Source organism: Mytilus edulis, chromosome 3 (genome assembly GCF_963676685.1).
Source record: "Mytilus edulis chromosome 3, xbMytEdul2.2, whole genome shotgun sequence".
Lineage (NCBI taxonomy): Eukaryota > Metazoa > Mollusca > Bivalvia > Mytilida > Mytilidae > Mytilus > Mytilus edulis.
In genome coordinates this window covers 65,151,354-65,166,643 of record NC_092346.1, presented here as the reverse complement: position 1 = coordinate 65,166,643, position 15,290 = coordinate 65,151,354, and the positions used below count along the sequence as shown (strand labels likewise).

Sequence of the window (15,290 nt, the reverse complement as noted above, 5' to 3'; positions counted from 1 at the left end):
GTATTTTTTATAGGAGATATCAGTTCAGGATCACATGTTGATCTGGCCATTCGGTCCAAGTGCTACAAATCTTTCTATCGTTTATGGGGGGATTTGACATACATTCATAAAATTCGAAAATAAGAAAACAATGAGTGAGTTTATTCTAAGTTTTTGATATATGCCTTTTTGTGCTTTTTTTTTTAAATATTTGTTTGTTTTTAATTTTTATCAAGAAACTTCTGGTACTTATATATCCTGTCATTATTGTTTATGATATTCTCGTATTCTTGTCTTTCATGTTTTTAATGTGCTTAGGCTATATGCCGTTTTGTGTTACTTCGAAAACGTGTTTGTTGCTTATCTCTTAATATTGCTATGTGCTTTGTGTTTATGCCTTTTTACGATTCTTTGTTACACATATGACGTGGCTCTGAACTTATACATCCTGTCATTGTGTTATTGTACTATGGTAAGTTTGTGTATTCTTGTCTTTAATTTTTTCTAATATGCATGGTCTATATGCCATTTTGTTTTTTTTTGTTACATATTTGTATGGTTTTTTAAGTGATTAAGATTATAACACAATGTTGACTTGTGTAATTTTGACACTTTTACCTTTTATGTCTGTTTGTTTTGTTCACGCATAGTTTTCAATTTAATGGAATTTGTCAAGACTGTCCTACAAGTGAGAGGCTTAGCTAGCTATAAAACCAAGTTCAATCCAGCATTTTCTACACAAGAAAATGCCTGTACCAAGTCAGGAATATGGCGGTTGTTATTCATTTGTTTGATGTGTTTGAAAAGCTTTTGAATTTGCCAATTTGAATTTTCCTTGGATCTCGTTATTTTAGATATATTACTCTTTTCCAGGTCATAATTAATTTAATCAATTATATATATAATTAAATCAGCATTAAATAATTGTCTTGTCACTATTAACATTGTTTCTCACACTTTACAGCATACATGAATCTCCTCTGATCCAAGATAGTAGTTATCCGAAGTATCTCAAAATACCTTTCGTCTAGTTACGAGTACGTTGACAACTAGATACGCCGTACAAGTGTCATGAATTAATACAATCATATCCTTTCTTTCAAAAAAAAGATGACTATTGACACGTTGTACCTGACATAAAACCAGATGGCTTAAAAATAAAAACCGCAAACAACTGATAATATATTATCTTTTATATTATAAATATATTTTGTTATTAATAATTTACATAAATAAAAACATATTAAACAAATGCATATGAAATTTATATTGCAACGTACAATTGAACTGTTACACCTCGTTAATATATGTATTCCAAAATTACTTTTATTGCGAATTCGTTTGATTCAATTCGAGATACATGTACCGTTTATGTACTCATTTAATAGACGTCGTATTTTAACTATATCATGTCACATTTTGTAACCCATAAGACTAAACAAATTATTCTTTTTCTATAATAGGGTAGTACATGATTTGGAATGGATATGTTAGCGAAACATTCAAAGCAACAAAAAGTACATACTAGCACCGAAACTATTATCCTTTTTAGCACCGGATTTGTATTTCAAATAGCACAACTTTCAAAAACCTATGGAGATTATCTTTTAAAGATTTTAAACAATGTGTGCTTCAAGAGGAGAAAATACAAAAATAAATGCAACAAACAGACAGTGAAAATAGTAAATATATAAACTTATCAAAAGAATTTTTAACAAAATATGATCATGATATCTATATGTATGCAATATTTTTTTAATACGGTTCGGCTCGACCAAAGGCTCAGAAATCCATCATTGGCTTTATTAAACATAGTTTTCAAGCTTGATTTGTGGTCTATCTTAATTATAGTTGAATATTTTGATGTTTAAGTATCAAAATTTTTCATTCTACTATTTTGTATAATATAATATATCACCTTGCCTTTTATTTACATTAAAACAAATGTATTTTTTGTTCTTTGTCTTTTTTTTTTTAGCTTGTAAGTTAATCGGTCAGATTTATAACGAATACCTCTGGAAACATTAGTTGAATCCGACAATGTGAGTTTTTGGTAGGACCGTATAGACTTTAATCTAATCGTTTGTTTTCCTGGGGATTTTTTTATTTTATAAAAGTAAGCTAGTTTGCTGCTGATTATGTATCAACTTATTTTTTCATTCAGCGCATCCAATCAAATATTAATTATCTCTCACATTTAAGGAAATTGCAGTTTATATACATTTAATAAAGCCGTAAAAGCTTTGGATGGGCGCATTGTATTTGCGTCAATTTTTACAAGGTCCAAGCTTTCTTTTGTTCAGATTTTATTTCATTTACGCCAAAAAAAAAATAAAAAAAAATAAGACTATATTTTCGCTATTTTGCATGTAGCATATCAAGAAAAAGTTTTAGTATTCATTGCTATATCGTCATAGTTATATTATGTTCTGAAAAATGCTGACATATCGTTTAGAAGTACAAAAAAAATTGAAAAGCCAGAATCATAACAGAACAATTATAAAAGCATTGAACAAATAAAACCATGGTGTAGAAGGTAGAATACCAGCAATTAAGAATCATATCTCGAAAAGAATCTGGTGCCAATCAAAGTTACTCCCCGCATAACTACATTCAAGATAAATTCTCTTTTTGTTGCCAAATGCGAATCAATATTGCTTGTATAATATGCGTCAAAATTCATTTTCAAAATTAATCATAGATAAATACATATATTAGCTATCTGCAAATGGGCAAATACATGTTTTGCAAATGTAGAAGAACTGTTTGGTACAAACTCTTGCAATACTTCAATTGTTTTAATTTTATTTCCATGTAATCTACATGTAATTATAGATGTTTTGAACAAAGATGTATCTTTCTTTCAAGAATGGAAGAACACCACCTTTCTACAATGACTTTAAATCATTTCCCATAGCTAAATATGTTTAACTATATGCAAACAAAAACTGTTTTTTAAAGTAATTTTTGAAATAAACGTCTCTTGAATAAATCATTTTTATGCTATTTATCTGTATTATTAGCGCAAATGTAATGTGGTTTGTGGCGCAAATGAAATATGGTTTGTGGCGCAAATGAAATATAGTTTTAGGCGCAAATTAAAGATTTTTATTTTACGCAAATGAAATGCCAATTGTCACAAAAGCAAAGTAACGCTTTGGATTAGTGGGTAACAAAAGTCATTTAGGCATTTGCAGAACTACATTTCACAAATATAATGCATTGGCGGATCCAAGGAGGGGGGGGGGGGTTCCGGGGGTTTGAATCCCCCTATTTTTGGCCGATCAACGCATTTGAATGTGAGCATATAGTTGGAACCCCCTTTACTCTAGGTTGGGAGCCCCCTCTTTTTCAAATGGCTGGATCCGCCCCTGGTAATTACCGACTTATCGGTAAAAAATTAAACACCATCGGAATAAGTAGGTACCTATAAAACACAACTTTGAAAAAAAAAACTGTACAAAAATTGAAACGTTCATAATTTGAATAAAATGCACAATAAATCCATCATCATTTTCATGTGCAGTATTTTTTTTACACTGCCAGGTTTAAGATAACTAGATGGTGGTGAAATCAAAGATGTTGATTTCTGGTTCTATCCCAGAAGTATGCTGGAATCACGAAAACAATCATAACAACTAATAAAATAAATAAAATTAACGGAAATACCATGGAGTTACTGAAGCAAGCCCTTCGCAATGCAGACACAAATACTTCCGACTGAAGAGACATTGTCACATTGTTCTTTAACAAGCTACATGATTCCGAAAGTAAATGAGAATTGTAATACAAAATACCAAACCCTGTGATCCCAGTGCACACACACAACTGTAAATGTCTGACATTGCTCGGAATGGTATCATGTGCTTGGCTCTGTCCTGTATTAAGAGTAACTTGCCTCAGAGTGTCTACTTGACCAATATTAAAAGTAACTCCATCAGTTGTCTGAGAACGAATTTCTATCGATGGATCAGTTTTGTGCTGTTGGTTCATAGGTTCTGAAATGTCTGGTTGATCTTTTGAATATCCGGCACATTCATCGCTAGTCAGTCTGTGATCTGTTCCCTCATCTGCAAGGGATTTATGAGTTTTGTTAAAAATCGGAGGGTCACTTTTATTTTGTTTTGATTTTTTCGCATCTTTATTCCACTTTTCGACTTCATTTTGTAGTGTGTAGGACTCCGATTCACGAACGTACACCTCTGCGTCTTTGTCAATATCTGAATAATCTGTCATGTCTCTGGCTTTCACTAGGACCAATTGATGATACGTTTGAAGTCCACTGACGCATTTATCTGATCACTGTACCAATCTGAAAAGAATGTAAAGAAATTACCCTAAATTTGTTTTGATATTCCAGAGCGTTAAATATTAAAACAAGTGATACACACATCGTAAAAAAACTAAAATTATACCACAAATCAGAATCAACATCTATATAAAAGAAGATGGGGTATGATTGCCAGTGAGAAAACTCGCCGCAAGGCCAAATAACACAGACATTAACAACTAGAGTTCACTGTACGGCCTGTCACAATAAGCAAAATGCCTTTTCCGCAAAGTCAGCTATACAAGGCCCCAAAATGACAAATGTTAAACATTTCAAACGAGAACAATAACGGCCTAAGTTATGTACAAAATAAATATCGAAAAACAAATATGATACACATCAACAAACGACTACCATTGAATTACAGGCTCCTGACTTGGGACAGGCACTTACAGAATGTGACGGGGTTAAACTAGTTTGTAGACGCCAACACTTTCCCCAATGTAGGAGAGTGATGTTACAGAACAACATCAGAATAGAATAAGGCTGAACTCATCAGATAGATACAAATAGAAATACATGTAACAAAAACACAGAGTAGAAGTGACAGGGTACTTTTACATCAATATAACACGAAATACATATCTTAGAGTACGTGTAGTTACTGACATCTAGTTCAAATCTAATAATAACTAATAAAACAAAAACGTGTATCTAAGACTAAGACTAAAACATCAATCATTACCAAATCAACAGAAAAAAACATGACCTTGTGCAATGACAAGATACAGGTATCGACAGCTTGTCGGGCCATAAATGTGCAAATGTATATAAAAATAATAACAAATACCAATCAAAAAATATTCAAAAATCTATTGTCATTGTTAAATTGGTAACCTTTTATAGAAAAGTGTATTTAAAGGACCATCCAACCAGTTTAACCGTATCGTATCTAAGTTTTCGTACTCGGTAAACAACATCTCCGTAAAAATTAGGATGTGCTATCCCGTTTGGAATAAGTTTTATACAAGTGCAACCAAACTTCAGAGCCAAATCTTCATTATATCTTATTGAGATAGAGTTATGTTTGCTCCACATCTTGACTTATATCCAAAGAATTTAAAATAGCGATCAATTGAGAACGTATTGCGACAAAAGAGATGACTAAGCTTTCCAGTTGCATTTTGTTTTGCGTTACTATGTAACAACATTTAAGCAGTCCCTGTATACTAACAACGAAGCTATTACTGGTAAAGATGAAGATTTCATTTCAATCTATTAAATCTTTATAGAACGGTAACACCATTCGTGTTTTAGATGAGGTTGAAATGATTAAATAAGAAAAGATAAAAACGTATGATAAAATTATGAAATTAGTGCCCATCCCAATTTCATTTTTCCTTTATATGGCAAGAATATGAAATATTATCGAAATACAGGAAAGCCTTCGAACCCTTGAAAGACCTCCCCAATAAAAGTAAGAATCTGACCCCTCTAAAACAAAATATCATTAAGATACAGTAAGTATATTGTCAAATTTATTTATTCAATGAACCTAAACGGATTACCAACTAGTCGAGTCATAAACTGTAAGTCACAACAAAAATAGGAACACGTCTGCTATCAAAGGACGGTGTAAACCAGAAGTCAAAGCTAATACCTACATTACCATGGTCAGACCAACCCTTGAATACGCTTCCTCTGTATGAGACCCTTACCAACAAAACCTTGAAAAAGATCTAGAACAAGTACAGAGAAGAGCAGCTAGGTTCGTGTTCAATGAATACCCAGACGTATCCCTAGGTTGTGTCAGCTCTTTAATGGAGAGACAAAGATCGCCGCTACAAAGACCGCCTCACCATGGCCTACAAGATCCACAATAGATTGGTAGATATTGACCCCTCAAACTATTACAAACCCGGAGATTCACGGACCAGAGGAGGCCACCGCATACACCAACAGCGTACTCTGAAAGAACAAATACAGGTACTCCTTCTTCCCAGGATCAACCAGGGAATAGAACACTCTACCAGAAAAAGCCACAACAGCAGCTACACTACAAGAGTTCAAGGCCAGCCTTGCCATCCTGCCGGAGGCCTTGACAGAAGCTTATCACGCCTTGAACTCCTTAGATCCCGGATGTATATAGTTTTAATTTGTAAATAATAGTTAGTGTAAATAGTTACTGCTGGTTTTAATAGTTGAGGGAAGGCCTCATGATTTCACGCGTACGATCAAGAGTCATTTATATACACTCAAGATGAGGCTGACTCTGTACTGAAAGAAGAAGAAGAAGAAGAAGAAGAAGAAGAAGAAGAAGAAGAAGAAGAAGAAGAAGAAGAAGAAGAAGAAGAAGAAGAAGAAGAAGAAGAAGAAGAAGAAGAAGAAGAAGAAGAAGAAGAAGAAGAAGAAGAAGAAGAAGAAGAAGAAGAAGAAGAAGAAGAAGAAGAAGAAGAAGAAGAAGATGAGGCTGACTCTGTACTGAAAGAAGAAGAAGAAGAAGAAGAAGAAGAAGAAGAAGAAGAAGAAGAAGAAGAAGAAGAAGAAGAAGAAGAAGAAGAAGAAGAAGAAGAAGAAGAAGAAGAAGAAGAAGAAGAAGAAGAAGAAGAAAGAGACGCAATCTGTTTCCATTCAAATACTCACAGGTGACCGACAAACTCTACAGTCAAAAGGTACATGTTGCTTATTAGAAATTTACAGCAGCAACCATCCCACCCTAGTTCCAGTGAGTATATTTAGCATATTCCACCTACTCCCTACAAGGTCTTTCACTAGCTTCAGCAAACAATTCGATAATCGTATCCCTAAATACACCACCTAACCATGCAAATATGAAATTATGTCTGTTAAAACCGCGCGGAAAGGTAAATAAAATATTGATTCGTTGTAGAACACGATACTTGAATTTTTTTTTTGTGTAGTTAAGGCAGTCAGTACATAGTACATGTATATAGTATACAAGTTTAAATTTTCAGAGGAGACTATTAACTGAAATGTGGACTGTTAATGGTATAATTGTATATTATTTGATTCTCATTAAAGCGCGCGACCTTCGATATCGAAAAATAATATAATTTCTTTCTTTTTTTTAAAGAATTTATGAGTATTATTTACGTTATATCACCATCACATTTTTTGCAGCTTTGTCGACTGGTACGAACAAAAGTCGCTTTGAAAGTAATTAAAGTTTAATTGCTTCCAATTCCATAAACTGTCGTGTCAGTTACCTTTTTTCTGATTTCTAAAACTATTTTCATAATGTGATTTGCCAATATCAACACTATTCATGCGTTAATCCATTTAAAAACAAGTGTTTTTAATATATTTCCTTCGCGTTTACATCATTTTTTTTAAAAGGAAGTGAGATTATAGCATGACACGTACACTCTATATCCAATCTAATTTCGAATGTAGACAATATTTTGAAACATTTTTTTTAAATGTAACCACTCGGTAAAACACTTAAAACTCATAATAGCATGCTCTTAAGGATCATAATTAAACTTCAACGTTTCAAGGCCATGTTAAAGGAATATTATTTTCTAAAATGTATGATGTAACAACATTATCAAAAAACATTTTAACTTCCAACAGTTTTATGTATTCAGTATGTCTAGCGGTGCAAAACGATAGGTAATATTGATTATTCTCAATTTCATTTCAGTTTAAAAATTGTATGGTACATATGCTGGATTGCTATATATACTTCTATACCGATGAACAATACCTTTCGTTCAAAAATTAAACTTTAAAAAAAAATGGTTCTTTTTATGATACTGTTCAGATTGTTGATAAGTTATGTAATAACACAAATAAAAGGAAGCAATTAACACAATTTTCAAACTATAAGGACAATCCACATTAAAAATGTAATTTGTGATAGGACAATGTGACATGGGGAATTTCCTTGTAAAAATAAACTTCGTAACACTATTTAACTTTGAGATAATACACAATGAAATTTTCCTTTTTATTGGAAAATGCAAACATGGGGAATTTCGGTATATATTCCTAAAATAAGCTAGTTTAGTCTTAATTGTATGATTTTTTTTATTAGTTTTTAGTGGCTTTGAACTAGCTGTCAGATAACTGCGAGTACTCTCAGATCTGTTCATTGTGTCTTTTTGTGTCGGGATGTACAAGTACCGGGCCACGTCCACTTGTATTTTTGTCCATCTGATGAGTTAAGCCTTTTTCAACTGATTTTTATAGTTCGTTCTTATGTTGTACTGTTATACCACTGTCCCAGGTTAGGGGAGGGTTGGGATCCCGCTAACATGTTTAACCCCGCCACATTATTTATGTATGTGCCTGTCCCAAGTCAGGAGCCTGTAATTCAGTGGTTTGTTTATGTGTTACATATTTGTTTTTCGTTCATTTTTTTTTTACATAAATAAGGCCGTTAGTTTTCTCGTTTATCGGGGCCTTTTATATCTGACTATGCGGTATGGGCTTTGCTCATTGTTGAAGGCCGTATGGTGACCTATAGTTGTTAATTTCTGTGTCATTTTGGTCTTTTGTGGATAGTTGTCTCATTGGCAATCATACCACATCTTCTTTTATATATACTAAATTTTCAACTTTTCAATATTTTAATTCCCAATATACCACTTTATATTAGAAATCAAGAAAGGACGCTATAACAAGTAGTCTTACTGATATATTTTACATGCGTAACTTTCGCAAAAAAGAAATGTTCAGTTTACTAATTTAGACACTAAAGTACAAAAAGGGGGAAAATCACCAAACAGATGATATGATAACATAAAGTCAATCTGAACAACACGTATTTAATACATCAGTTACTTACTATGGTTTTTCAATGGGGTCGCGTTTTTTTAGTCTTTAGTTTCCTATATTTCAATACTGTTGTTTGTCTATTGGTAGATTTTTGTGTTTTAAAATATGCATATATACACTGTAGGCTTTCGATCTATAAATTAGAATTTAACTTTGGTATCTTTCGTGATAATACTTTCAATATACAAATAATCGAATGATTACACTTTTTAAATATTGTATTACTTGTACAAATAACAAACAAAAAAACACAACCATAAAAACTTCAGGTTATAATCAAGTGTTAAAAATACGATAATTTAGTATTTGAAAACAGGAAAAATGCAATACATACGTTTTACGACTGAGAAGACCAAAACATACATGAAAAGTAAAGGTTAACACGTTTCGAAAAAAGTCCAGAGAAATTTTGTTTGGTTTTTTCAATGTTGGAAATCCGCTATGACAGCTAATCACTGTCATGCATGCACAAAAATATACCTGGGAAAATCCCATTGTTCTATTTTTAGTTACATGTATTTTCCTGTAATTATTTCCTTCATTATTGATATGCATTGCGATCATTCAAAAGCAAGGAATATATGAAATATTAACGGTAAGACAAATTGAAATCATTAGATTAATATGTTTAAATAAGTTTGAGTTCTATATAATATAAACCATTCCTGAAGTAAGTAATAACTTTGAAAATTGGGGCCATAAGGATGACATTTTTAGTAGTTGATGAGAATTGTGATGAGATTCGTGTTGCTATCGGCCGAGATTTTTGATACAGCTTGTGGACAAATCTTCAACACTTGTTAGCATTTTCATCAAAGTCGCAACTTTCAATGGAACACATTGTTATTATATTTAAAATACGGAGAAGCACAAGCATACATTCGAGTTAAACATGTTAAAGTAGGAAGAAAAATCCTTATTTTTCTTACATGTAATGAATATTCAAAAACGCTTGAGTTTAAATGGCGTCCTAATTATCAAGAGAATTCGAATGTCATGATTAGAAAATTAATAAATACTATAAGCAGTCTTACTTTTTCGTTAGTGTATCTCGGTTGATGCGAAATGACAAATCATGTAGACCATTTTACTGGAAAAATCTCTTCACTGAAAAATCCCCAGGAAATTAATATTGAAAGAAAACGACCAAAATGTTTTTCGGTCATCAACAGATGCACACATCTTTCATTCTCATTCCGTTCGCAATTGCTCTTGCACTTTGTGTCTGCATTTTATTCTTTAATTGTTTGTGTGAGGGATTTGTGTTTTAATGTACTGTTGACATTCATATTTGTAAAAGTATTAAATAAGCGAGCAAATTCGTTTAAACCATGTGCTTGAATATTTTATACTCTTTAGTTATTTTTTTTCAAATCTTTTTCAGATTAGATTTCAAAATGTTTCGAAATATTGTTTTAGTATCAATTGTACAAATTGGTGTTTTGACATTCCTAATCGACACAACCCCCTACCTCCTCACGGGAAAAGAAGATTTGAACGAGTTATGCTCCATTCATACATCTTTAATATCATCAAATGTAACAACATCAGTATTGTCAGCCAATCAAGCAAGCGAGAGGCCATGTCCGTCATGTTTAAGACAAACATATCAAGATGCCATGTGTAAACGATGCAAACAGGCGACTCAGAATTTTCGAACAAATTTTCTGCTTCAGGAATTTTGTGCAGGTAGAGCTTACCAGTATATATTAATGTTTGCTTGTCTTGTTGTTACTCTGGTCAACAGTATTCCATACTTATCACCACGTAGAGACAGAAGACTATTACCCTTGCGTTTTGAGTACACGCTGAAAGTTGTAGTGAATGACAAGAAGATAGGGACTTTGTGGAATGTGTTGTGATATTCGTATGATTAATAACACTGTAGTGTTATAACATTTAACATCATACCATACGAGTAAAACATTTATAGTCATACATGTATATGTACACTGTTATAGTTAAATTTTATTATCCCATTTGGTATTTATTTTATTTTCTTTATTGATGCTCATTTTAATAAATGTTTATTTTAATTGCCTTTTTCATTCATAATTTCGAAATAAACCACATACATGAGAAAAATCTAACGTTGCCATTCCACCAAACGTGTCCAATCCACCGAAACATGCCAATTTTGTTAAAACTTCTCCTTTAAATCACACATCGTCCAAACATGCATACATTTTAATTTTCATATCAATAATCCTTGTTTTTGCTATGACTTAGAAGTTCAGACAATTCTGCCTCATTATGGAACCATGGAATTAATGAACTTTAAACAAGCCTCAATGTATCAATTGTGTCGAATTTGTAAAAATAAAATAACAAATATATGCACGAGGACACCTACAATCATACCGAAGACGACACAGTTGACACTTACACAGATCTTAAAATAAAGTAGAAATTGCCGTGTGGTGTTCAGAAAATCTTTGTACACAGGGATTGATGGATGATATAACGATATTTTGCTTTAAGATATATCGGATCAGTATGACGCGGAATAAGGGTCATAAACATCGAATTTAGCATAAGCTTAAATGATTTGAGCATATGCTAAATTCGATGTTTATGACCCTAATTCCGCGCCATAGATCAGATTAAAGGAAGCGAGCTGCATTTTAAAAAATATGTTTATACAGTTTTATTCATTTGCTGTAAGTCATTCATAAAATACTCTCCTAAATTTGCCGTAATGCCATTAATGTGATGCTTATCTTGTTTGGACCTGATATACAACTTCTTCTAGGGTTCATCCAAGAGCCATTGTTTAGCTCTGCAAAATCATTTCGGGGTCTCTAACATTGTGTACTACACTTTAAAAACAAAATGTTCATTTTTTTTTAATTTTAAATATTGAAACTCAACAAGTAAAGACTTCAAGTGAATATGAAGGAAAATGTGGTTTGATTGCTTATTAGACATATATCCACAAGAGACCTAAATGACACGGAATTTAACAACTATATATCACCGTACGGCCTTAAACAATGAGCAAACCCCCATACCGCATATGAATATGTCTTTCTAACTCTTCGTAATGTTGTACGGAAAATACTATGTTGCTATATAATGTCTTTTGCATCATTTACAACTGATTTATGGACAGTCACTCAAAATTAAGGATCATTTTCATCGGTTGGTAAATGTTTCTATGTAATATGTTCAGGTTTATATGTACTAGTAGCATGAATACGATACTGCTGAAAATAGTTAACTCCAGTTTTTCTGAGTTTTCTCTCTCGGCTTACTGCGAAAATGATATATGAACAGTTGTGTTAATAAAAAGGGCATGTTTCTAAAATTTATAGAGCATATTGATTTTATGAGGTTTTTTTTATAAAGAAAAACTTTAAACCCGACGGTAAAGATAATTGTCCAAAAAGGAAGGATGTCAAGTAAATACGATATCAGCCATATCTCTATGCATAATTGTTCAAATTGAAGATATAAACGACCTTGTATTTTTTATAATTTCTTTCCGGACGTCTGATTTTTTTTTATCTTTATTTAATTCTTCAAAATATATATACAACAGTTATATTACATATAACACAAAATTATCACAAGGCAATGTTATTTAAAAGTATAATGACATACATAATCAGTACAATAATTAGAAATCAAACGTTTTGACACCTTCGGTTTTTTGTAACAGAGTATTAATTTTTATAAAGTATGTCTCCCTGTACTTTTTTTTTTATCTTGATTCAATATCCATCGACAAGGGTTTTAGACCTTACGCGGACAGACTGAAGATCGATTTGGTTTTATATTAGTTTTGTCATTTTTCTTTTGTTATTAAGGTCAATTTATTTTGTTCAAATTCATTTTATTTGATCATGTTTTCTAAAAACTTACCAAAATAAATACAAAACTTTAATATTTTACAATGATACATAAAGTTATTACAAACAAAATTTATAAAGTTTAAAATTTGTTTTGTAATTTAGCTTCTTTGTATCTATGTAGTTTCACGGGGAAATAACTCTTAACTACAAACCTTTCGTACCGACGGTTACTTGCAACGGTTGCTTGAAAGCATAATCGAGTGCACACACTATTGTTTCCTTCGAATACAAGAAGAAACCACATAAAATTAGTCCCAAATAACAGCTAAAAATTCTCAAAACAGTTCTGCATATGATTCCTAAAACATGTGTTGATATAAAGTGTATGCATCAATAAGTTTCAAAAGTTAAATGACGGTTCCCACTTCGTACTACGGTTGGTACGGTAGCAAATCTGGAAACCTCTAGTCAGCGATAAAAGACACATAAACGACAAATGTAAAATAATTCAAAATACATGTATATAGATAAATGACCAATGTGAACCTCATTTTCAAAACTCCATGGATTGCTTTATATAGGCAGCAACATTAAAATATCTTTATTAGGATCTGAAATAGTTAAATTTGGAGTTTGAGTCAAGGTGGTTATATATACGACTGCCCAGTAAAAACAAATAATGTTTTACATGCAAAGGGAGATAACTCTATCTAAATATTGAAACTTGGAATTGAAAGATTTACTCTTCTTTTAATCGAAATATACAAATACAGATTCTTGAAAATGCAAATAATGAGAAAAAAACAATTCACTTTTTGCTGTCCAAAGTTTGAATGATACGGTCAGCAGTGCATTGTGGACGTTAGTTGCAGAACCATGCATAATTGAATGGGCATAGTACTTCATTATTTGTCTAATGTACATTTTACATGAGAAATAAAAAAAAGTTTCTTGATAATGGATCACCTTTATTGATAGTAAAAAGGTCTCAGAATTACTAAAAATACTCATTCTTAGTCTAAAGTAATAGCATTTTGTTATACAATTACAGAATATATATCTGAAGAGTTTTTGAACAAATGAATAGCAATATAAAAGGATCAGTCTAACATTTTGTAGGTACGTACATATACAACCATTTGATATTTGAACATCACCAAGACACACGTGAAATGTAGAATCAAATGTTCTTGTATCACGAACAATTCATCACATCTTAAAAAAACTTTTAAAAAAGCAAGGCATTCAAGCATGCTTCTGTTATAAGTATCACATGTTAGATTTTATGGTAGACTATCTCAGAGGTTTTTTGGAATTCGCAAAAAGCTAGAACGGTATAAACAAGTTTCTCCAAAACAGGTGGTTTCTGAAAAGTTGATATCACATTGAAGTTGCAAGAAATTTTAAAGATACTGTTCAATTCTACATTGTACGAAGCTTTAGTTAAATCCGCTACAGCGAAATCATGTTAATTTCCCACTACAATGTCCAAATACTATCTTCCAGTTTGGACAAGGAGTTGGTACATGATCTCTCTGCTACTAGCGCTAACTGATGTGTTCATCTGTAAAAGAGATAAAGAGTCGGCAATTAAGTAAATATTTTCTTGCAAAAAACTTTTATGGGGAAAAGGTTAGATACTATTTTTATTTTTATTTTATCTTGTGCATAAAATCGTGGTTGTCTTTCTTTGTTTGTTTTCTCTCGTTTTTTTGGCGAGTTTGATGGTTACAAGAGCGCAATTATTTGTAATGCATTTTCCATAGGACCCCAGTGGTATTCAAACATTTATTTCTTGAAGAAATAACAAACTAGAAAAAAAATGGGTAGCAGTTCCTGAGACTATAGATGTCAGCCTTTTATCACAGCAAAAAAAAAGTATATGGTCATGCGGCACAAAGTGCCCTAAAATGCAGTTGTTATGGAAGCTTCCTAATTCCGCACTAAATTAGAAAGGCTTATTTTGAATGGATCCTCAGTTAATAAAACAATTCTATCTTCTACACATTGTGAATTATGAATTTAATTTTCACCAATTTTTAAACCTAAATGGATAAGCTTTCAAATAAAAAATAATTCCAACTTGCATCATTCAATCAGGAGCTTCAAAGTTTTTTTTCTGAGTACCATCTTGGGGTAAAAAAGTAAACAAATAATTGCGCTCTTGTAACCTATAGCATGATGTCGATTGGCGACCGTTAATACGTTTAAAACTTGTACAGACTCTGGACGATTCAGAGCTTGTCATATCAAGTCGAGTTTTAAGAAGGTATGTTGCCTTCGAGATGTCTCGTTTGGCAATTGTGTTGTTGGGTTGCTATCCTATATAAATCGTACCAATAAAAGAAGAAATGCGGGTCGTATCTTCGAATTTTCTGTGCCATCATTTACGCAATTACTTGTTATAACAGAAACATAAATTTATATATTGATAAATACTCCGGACA

General features: G+C 32.1%; 2 long non-coding RNA genes across 2 annotated transcripts; one reads left to right on the top strand and one right to left on the bottom strand.

Annotated features, from left to right (window-relative positions):
* Positions 1-1,154: 1,154 nt before the first annotated feature.
* LOC139517128 (uncharacterized) lies at positions 1,155-9,527 on the bottom strand. The gene is made up of 2 exons (XR_011663085.1): positions 9,384-9,527; positions 1,155-4,291 (listed from the first exon to the last, which is right to left on the bottom strand). It is a non-coding gene; the product is annotated as an uncharacterized lncRNA (long non-coding RNA).
* Positions 9,528-9,556: 29 nt separating this feature from the next.
* Positions 9,557-11,085, top strand: LOC139517127 (uncharacterized). The gene is made up of 2 exons (XR_011663084.1): positions 9,557-9,644; positions 10,434-11,085. It is a non-coding gene; the product is annotated as an uncharacterized lncRNA (long non-coding RNA).
* Positions 11,086-15,290: the final 4,205 nt, after the last annotated feature.